This window comes from Octopus sinensis, unplaced genomic scaffold (genome assembly GCF_006345805.1).
Source record: "Octopus sinensis unplaced genomic scaffold, ASM634580v1 Contig18963, whole genome shotgun sequence".
Taxonomy (NCBI): domain Eukaryota; kingdom Metazoa; phylum Mollusca; class Cephalopoda; order Octopoda; family Octopodidae; genus Octopus; species Octopus sinensis.
The window spans coordinates 228,986-238,491 of NW_021836151.1; positions in this window are offsets into that span (position 1 = coordinate 228,986).

The window sequence follows — 9,506 nt, forward strand, 5'->3', positions numbered from 1 at the left end:
TGAAATTCAAGGACTGGGCTCAGTTGACATTTTAATTATTGGTAGACGTCGAAACTGATCAAATAAACTCATCATTTATAAATTATATTTTCTTAAATTGTATTCAGATTTTCTTAGTGGATAGCTCTATTTTATTGGAAATGTACTTGTCAATGATTCGCAGATATACCATCACAAAGTTATAAATACAGGAAATCGAGGACGGTTTTGGATTTGTAGAAAAATTGAATGGGATGAGAACTTTATAAAATTTATTAATCTAAGGTTTACAAAAATGACTATAATAGAATGAAAATTTAACGTTGAAATGCGAGCAATATACTGTAACCCCAAATTATTTCGAATTGGACGAACACGAAGAAGTTACTCTTACATTCGTATTTACTCCTGACGGAAATTACAGTTTGCATGAAAATTTAGTTATTGTTTGTGACAATTATACATTTCGTGAAATCACTATTAAGGGGTTTTTAGTTATTTATATTGGCATTAGGAAATGGAGAAATTGCTTGTTGTGAGTTAATAAACGTTGAATTGGGCGAATATTTTCCAGAAAACAGAGATTTGTTGGACGCAGCGGCAACTAATTTTATTAAGTTTATGGGACAAAATAAATCCGAACGAGAATTCAAGTCTATAATAAAAGGTACCCAAAAAAGTGTTTAACTGATAGCAACGTATCTCTAGAATATTGTTGGTCAATGCAAAGACATCAGTGCTACAAAAAATCATATGCTACCACTTCTTTTGATGACTCTAATTTCCAAATACAACCTCCGCATGGAACGTTAATGCCTCGGGAAACAAAACGTTATAAAATCAGTTATTCTCCTACCTCCGTTGATAATTCCTATTCGTATTTATTTTCTAGATTGGAGAACATAAAAGCGTTATTCAACTCATTCTGCAAAATATTCCTGTTTGGACAAGTATATATATAAATTATTGTAGATAAAGAGAATAAAATATGTCGAGATAGCATCAACAGTTTGAGAATAGGTTTGATAGGAGAACGAAAAGAAATAAAATGTTTATTAAAACCGCTTTTTCTGGAAATTGAGGATGTATGTTTAGTAGGGACTACAAAAAGATATAATATTGAAGTATTTTACTAATATTCTAAAAAAATAGTTATATAATACAAATACATGTAAAATCAAGTATTTGTGGGAAGAAGTAATTGATGAGTCATGCATAATCGAAGCAATTCCACAATCTGGAGAATTGGGTTAAATTATGTTTTGATTTGATTATTTTTTGATTCAGGACCCTCCCAACGTAAAGTTTTACAAATTTCTCTCACGGGGCGAATAGCTGGGTTTTTAGACAAAATAATATGCTTGTGGGTAGAGAACAGAGAAACCCCTATAGAGTTTCCAATTAAAGCCAACTTTAAAGTTTGAATCATCGAAGGACTTTATTTAGGAATGTGAAATTTCACTTTCAAGTAGCGTTATTGATTTTGGGAATGTGAATTATTTAAAACAAGTCGAACAAACTTTAGAAATCTACAATCTCTCCGAATTACAAGCACTCTGGAAGATTGACATGAATTCTTCAAATGTATTTGATATTTGTGATAAATTTAGATAAATATTATTAAATTTGATGAAACGAGCGGAAAAATTCTACCTTTCAAGAGCAATTCAGTCAAATTAGTTTTTATGCCTCAAGAATAGGATACAATGAAGATTTTGTTAAAGTATATACAGATCCGGAGAAACCAAAGTAATTCATTTTAAAAACTAAAAAGAATATTAAAGATAATTTCAAATGTAATCGAACAAAGTCTGGCATTTAAAAATGTTCATATTTATCTCGACGAATGGTATGTGTCGATACCACGAAAATTCAAAGTAGAAAATAATCAATCAAACTCCTCTGAAAACAAATTTCAAACTCAACGATGTAATAAACCATTTAATATGATAATTCCGTTAGCCTGTCACTGAATTAGAAGAGTTTGAATTGATATATTCTTCCACTACTGGAACACTTGAAGGAGGAGAGACTTGTGAAGTAGAAATTACTATTCAAATAAACTCGCCGGTATGACTTTTAAATTAATTTAATTTTTGTTTGATTTTAATTTTGTTTAGATTTTTATCCGAGAGTTTTTTCTACCACTGACTTTTAGTAACGAGAAAGAAATATATGCAAGTATTACTGGTGAGGTTAAAGGCCTCGATTTGAGTTTCAGAATTCCAGAAAATAAAACTTGGTATATCTTAAAATTCATACAAAATAGGGAAAAATTAACGTCGGTGACAATAATCATGCCTGAATGTAACACACTGGAAAAATCCTGTTCTTATAAATTGCGGATCCGCAACGACACTGCAATTAAAACATCATACAAAGCCACCATGCAAAACTTTCCAATTTCACAAAATTTATACTCAGGGTATTTTAATTGAAATAAATTTTGGAATTTAAGCAACAGTCAGGATGTAAAAACAGATTCATTAACTCATCACGACAGTTCACCAATTCGTAAAACTATTTCAAAATTTGTAAGCTTCAGAGACAGTTCACGGAATATACTTATATTGTTCACCTAATTGCGGCGTTCTGGAAGAATTTGAAGAAGTAACGCTGACGATAAACTTAATGTCAGATATGTGGGGAGAATATGAAGACATTTTACTACTTAAGGTGTATATTTTAGCGATCAAAACACTAGTTTGATTTATTGGAAATGATAAAAATACGATTACTGGTCACTGTCTTAGGAACTCCTTTGTTTTTTCCAATGTTTTCCAGTATGAAAAACTATAACAAAATCCAGTAAAATTGTGAAATCTATGTTACAGTTTTGGACAACAATTAAGAAATACTAGTGATCAAATCAAAGAAATACGAATAAAAAATTTGGGGCCGTGTGGTTTGGTGATATTTTAATATCTACTAAAAGATATACATTTGCATTTTGAGATTCATCACGTGACAATCGATCATCTCAAAAATCCCAAAAAACTATTTAATATAAAAATTTGCAGTCCAAGACCATTTGATAGCCAAGAGTACAAGACGCATCGTCTCTTCCCTCTTGATTTCATTCCCGACCAACATCCAATATCTGTCATTCCTACAAACTGCTTCGGAGATAGTAAAGATGGAATATTCTCTATAAACAAAAATAAAATGGTAAGTTAATAAATTGAATTTCTGTAGACTATTTTAAGTCGGAAAACTGAAAAACTCTACTTAACATTTGATTTGTCCAAAATCAGCATACAAGGTGAGTTCTATGCAGTCATTGTCGCATATATGACACTAGACCCATCAGTATATTTTAAATTTTGCTAAATTCAATTTAGAGCATAAAAAGTAGAGGTATTTGTAGAAAAGATGGATACAATATTCTTCCTCTAATGATATATGTGTGTGGATCTACAATACTTCCACAGTTAGTCGCATGGCTTTAGTCATTAGATTATCAATTTCAAAGAATTTAGTAAAAATTAGAGCTGTGGCTGGAAATTGTATAAAGAATGGAAAAGTGGTGTTTCAATATAACTCTCCAGATTAAGGAAAAAAGAACTGTTTTATGAAAAAGTGATATTGGAAAATGTTGCTAATATTGGGATGAAATTTTGGTTATCCACCGAGCCTCCTTTCTTCTGCGACGAGAATGTGCGTTATTCAGTGAAAGGGAATGATAGTAGCGAAGTATTAGCTAATACCTGATATTCTAGGTGAGTTTCGGATTCCAGCTAGAAAACTATGATTAAGATCGAAGAGAGCTTTTCTACAGAAATGTTATTTGAAAGCTCTTTTGAACTTCATTTCGATAACGGGGATATCCAGGTAATTTAAAAAAAGAAAAACAATATAGAAAACTCCAATAAAATGCTTTGTTCTCTTACCATTACTCGAAGTTGATAATAGTTCAATAGAGTTTGGAAATGTCCAAATTGGAGATGTCCATGCACGTTCACTAAAAATATTAAACAAAGGAGCATCTTGCACTTTGTGGGCCATTATATATGGTAAAACTATATACATTTTTGATAGATAACGTAGAACCAAATGAAGCAATAAAAGTTGATTTAGAAAGTGGATTAATTCAAGGTTATGGAATCACTCCTTCAGAATGTTTAATCACTGTGACATTTATTCCAAGGTAACTAATTTCATTCTATGAATCGATAGAGAAAATGTTATTTACTCACAAAAACTTTATGTAATCGACAAATTAACTCAGAGGAAATCAATTGTCGAAGTAACTGGTTATGGCTCATACAGTGAGGACTAATTAGAATAACAAGTTTAAATTAACTAATTATTTTCAAAATAATCAAAATCCTTAAATATCTTTGTTCCCTTAATTCTAGTATTACTAGAAATATTAGTAAACTGAAATTTTACAAAAATAGGTTAGTTAAGTTCCTTAAAGTTATGATTAAAATAATTTATAAATAGTCTAGTCAATAAATATCTGTAATGCATTAAAGTCAAAAAACGAACAATATATACTGCAACCATCATTTACTTATTTTTTTACTCTGTTGCAATTATATAGTATTCCAAGCAATTTAGGTGATTTCAAGTAATGTTGTCTTCTCTTGGAGACTAGATTTGCGTCAAAAATTACAAAAATTCTTTCCGTTTACCAGAATCTACATAGGGCATTTCCGATACCGAACTAAGGAATCTTGACTCCTTTCACGGAAAACAGCTTCGTGTCTTAAATGGCGTATACTGGCCTCAGAAATCAACAACTCATCTTTATATAGGCTCAGCAACTCGGCGCCAATCAGTCGTGATATTATAGATGACCGCTGGAGACTAGTTGGCCATATCCTAAGAATGAACCCAACTGCAACTGCATACCAGGCCATGAAGAATTCTTTCTGTCAGATAGACCAAAATTTCGTAGACGACTACAAACAACAATTCCGGCTGTTCTGCAATATAATCTAATTTGCGCGGAAAAAAAACCCTAAACAACTGCGATGACCTGGAAGAACTCTGGAAGGTGAAAAACGATGGTTAAGAAGATTGTGTCGTATGTGTGCACGTGCGGGAATATGACTTATTCTATCCATGTTCATACGGGAAGTGCTATAATAATAAACAAAAGAATAGTGAACTTATTTCTGAATCACTGTGAATTTTAAATTGTGGCAATTACAGAAATTGAAAGCATAGATTTTGAGTGGAATAATGGTTTGGGGGTGTTTTACCGAGTTTCTGTGTGTTTTTTAAACAAGTCTACATTAAAAAATACTTAAAAAATCACTGCTATTTGCTAATAAACTGTTCTTTCTAAATTGTTAACAAATAACTTGATTTTTGTTATTTATAATCTGATTTTTTGTATGAAACATAATTTAATTGTTAGTATCTACAGTTATATAGCATTTATTTCATATATTTATGACATATATAACAAAGATTTTTGTAAATAATTAAAAGGCACACAGATAATGCATATAATTGATATCTGCAACATATGTGAAGATTTTCATGATTATCAATTTTTTAGACAGTCAACTCATATTTTTCATAAAATAGTGTTAGTTAGCTTGTAGAATTTCCTAAAAGTTTGCATAAATCTCGTAGAAAAATCCTTACTTCCTCGTAGCTAAGATTGGATGTCATTTTTTTCTCTCTATCTCATTTCGCAGCTAGTGAGCAAACGCCAAGTCGATCTCATAAATATTAGTTAAAGAAGTTAATAACGAGTCAGTAGCTATCTATACTAATCAATACCCAACGCGGCAATAACCGAATATATAATTGTGTATATAAGTTTAATATTGCCGTGATGCTGCTTATTATGATGAATTGTTATAATGACGGTTAAAATTTTGAATTTAATACATGATAATATGTTTAGTATTATTTTCTAACACTAATGAAATTATCATAATTAATATATTGATTACAACAAAGAGAACACAATAAATTAATTAACAAAGTTTAGCTCGGTCTCTAAATCAAATTTTAATGGTTTGATTTCCATGTTTAGATAACTCAAAAATTTTTATTGGAATGCTGAACAAAGAACAAAATGAGAGAAAGTGTTCGAAAGCTTTTCAACAATTGCGGAAAAATCGAAGAATGCTCCATTTTGAAGACTCGATGGTGAAAGTCGTGGTTGGTTTGTAATTTCTACAATCAAGGTGTGCATTTATTAAATTTTCCAACCCGAAAGAAGCCGAATATGCAATAAAATCTCTTCATGGAACAAAAATGTTACCTGTATATTCATATATACAAAATATGAAGGGCGCCTCCTCGAGTTTAGTCGTAAAAATGGCCGATTCTGAATCAAGAGGGAGTTGCGAAAAATCCAAAAGTATTTGGAACAACAAGGAATAGTAAATCCAATGGTCATATACCCGGCAAATTACCCAGTAATTTTAGAGTGTACACGAATAAGCAGGGCAATCAGTACTATCAAACTTCAACCAAAGCAGATCAACGGTCATTTCTCGAAACACGTCATTTAATTAATACATTTAGTAGAGAATTTTTGGTACTGGGAAAACCAACTTATTCCAATCACACACTACGTTGCTCCTCTGTCATTACCCGGGCAAAAACAGAGTAGACCTTAGTCTATGAGATCCTAGTTATCCCAACTGGACCTGAAGGGTGTAACTTGTTTATTTACTATCTCCTCAAGACATCAACAATGAATCATTAGCGCAATTTTTTTCCCCATTTGGAAACGTCGTCAGTTCAAAAGTGTATGTTGACCGAGCTACAAACCAGAGCAAATGCTTCGGTAATATACTAATTTTATCTCTCCAGGATTCATTAGCTACGATAATCAGCAAAGTTGTCAAGAAGCCATCAGAGTAATGAATGGATACCGAATTGGAAAGAAAAGGCTCAAAGTTCAAATCAAAAAGAGCAGAAACTGACATTAATTAAACTTATTGATATTAATTAATTGATTAAAGACACCACAAAAAGTCCTAGCTAATACTGAGGAAAATATAAACACATTAAGCAGACTTTGAAAAAGTTAGAAAAGTCCACTCATTCTGGGAAGGGAGATCCTCCAGTTCATATTTATTGAGGACATGTTCATGGACAAGCCATTTCCTTTTATCATATGATGAAATGGATGTCATTGTGAGTTCTAACTGACGTCTCGAAATGGGAGAAACACTATTAATGGAAGAAGGCTAGGGTAGTGACAGAACACTACATTGGTAGACATAAGACGGATTTTGAGATCGTCTAATATTATTCCCTTTTCCTTGATCCAGTACAACTGGAATTCCGTGATCAACGAACTAATTGAACGTGTACTGCAATGAAGTAGTCTGATGATGTGAGGAATGGCTGCAGAATAAGCAGGACACCACACCTTCCTCAGGGACAGGTCGTTTAGACTGACAAGGCGTAGTCTTCCCTTCCGATGGAGGAATGTCGACTATTTTATACTTATCCAGGACGGACGAACTCCCCCAATTACAACCAACCACTTTCCTAGTGAGGACGTTCACAACATCCATTTGGTGACCCACAGTCCACATTATTGAACACAACCAACCATATCTCCCTCACCCTCAGATAGATGTCCATCAGGGACCAGAAATCCTTCATCCATGCCATCATCGCCTTCCTCATCCTCCCCCTCATTCTCACTACCCGATAACTCTTCCCCCGGCTCATCCTCCTGCCATTCAGCATCACTATCCACATCATAGTCCAGAAGACTGTCCTTCCCCAACGGAGTCCTTCCCCCCACAAACTCACTCCGCCTCTTCCACGTCCCAAAATATGCCGGCCGATTATTGTCGTGGAATTGCAGAAGAATCATTTTCTTAGTCCTGTCCACACCCATTCTAGCAGTCACTCTCCCTGGTGGGCAGCACTCCATTGCTCTCCCCCTCAAACGACCTTTCGAACTTCTCCAAAGCCTCTCCCGTGAGGATCTTCCTTTCCACACGCATATTACTATCAGGGGAGTGCAGCAGCCAATGGTCCCTTTTTTTCTCTTTTCTTTCTTTATTGGTACAAAAAAATTTTTAAAAAAATCCTGTTCTCGTTCTTTTCTCCGATTCTGTTGATTTTTTATAAAAACAACAACCGCAGCCTCAATAGACTTTTGTTTATCTTCTTTTAATTTTTCTCGAGCATTTTTTTCTTCCATTTTTATTCGGTTTTTTTCAAGGCGTTCACTGCGATTTCATTTTATTAAAAAACCGAGTTTTTGCAATCATTTCGTCTTGTTTTCTGGCTTTTTCTTCCAATTTGACTTTTTTGAGCTCAATCCCGAGTCTTTCTTTCTCAATCTACAAAACTAGACACAACTGAGATACAACCCTGTATAATTTTTGCATTTCTAACTCTGCTTTTTTAAGTCTAGTCAAATTATTTTCATTATTTAACCTTTTACTTTCCAATACTCGAATTTGCTGTTCGACATCTTCTTTGATTGACTTCCATTTGGGAGAGTTGTGGATTATTGGATGTCTCCAATTTCCTTGATTGGAAAAGTTGGGGAGACGTACACATTTCATTATTTTGTAGGGTTTTTTACAATGTTTGCTGTCCTGCAATTAATTAGAGTTATTAACTGAATCAAGCATTTCAATGTCTGTTTTTGGGGGTTTGTAGATTTTTTCATCTATTTTTATTAGGAATTGAACTTACTTACCTAAGTGACTGTCGTTTCCTTCAGACATGCTCCACAAAACGTTTTAATTTATCCTATTGTTTACCTAAAATAAATACGATTCATTTGATGAATAAAATAAATAGTTTCAATAATTTTGATTCCTATAGTCAGAGATAATAATTTAAAGAAATTAACTTTTATTTTATCAAATTATTCCTTTTCAATACAGTTTTGTTTGTACTCACTCAAAAACGTGTTTTTAATAAATCGAAAAGTGGTTTTAATTAAAAACTATTTAATAATTAATCATAATTTAACTTTTTCAGAATTTTGACTTTTTTAAAAACCAAGAAAATTGTCATCCAGCCCTATGCTTATTATTTGTCATGTCTCACTAATAAAAAAAGTTTAAAAAATCATTAAAATATTAAATTCACTATTTTAACACATGTCTTCTGTAGAATATCGAACTCCCATTCCATGCTTCACCCTAAACGTGAATAAACTCCTAAACTCTTCTGATCAAATCCAAAAGCGAAATAAACCAATTTCCCGACAGTCACACAAGCAACAAATATTCAAATCCCTAAAAGATCAATTTCTTGACCAACCTGCACATACTCAAATTTACGTGAAGACTAGTTAAGGCCAGTGGGTACAAGAGAGAGTAATAGCCAAGTCCCAGCAATGGTTTTACAACATTGTACTCCTCTTCCGTCATCAGTTTCAATGAGGCAACTCTGCCCAGTTCATTTAAAATACAGTTCATGATTCTGAGAATAACAAATGGCACAATTCCACTAAATAACTCAAACATTTCATCCGAACGAATAAAGGCTGAGAAAACCGTCTCTGACGATCGAAGTGACAACAAAAGAAGGACTACAAATAAGCGAGTTGACATACGAATAAGTGGACC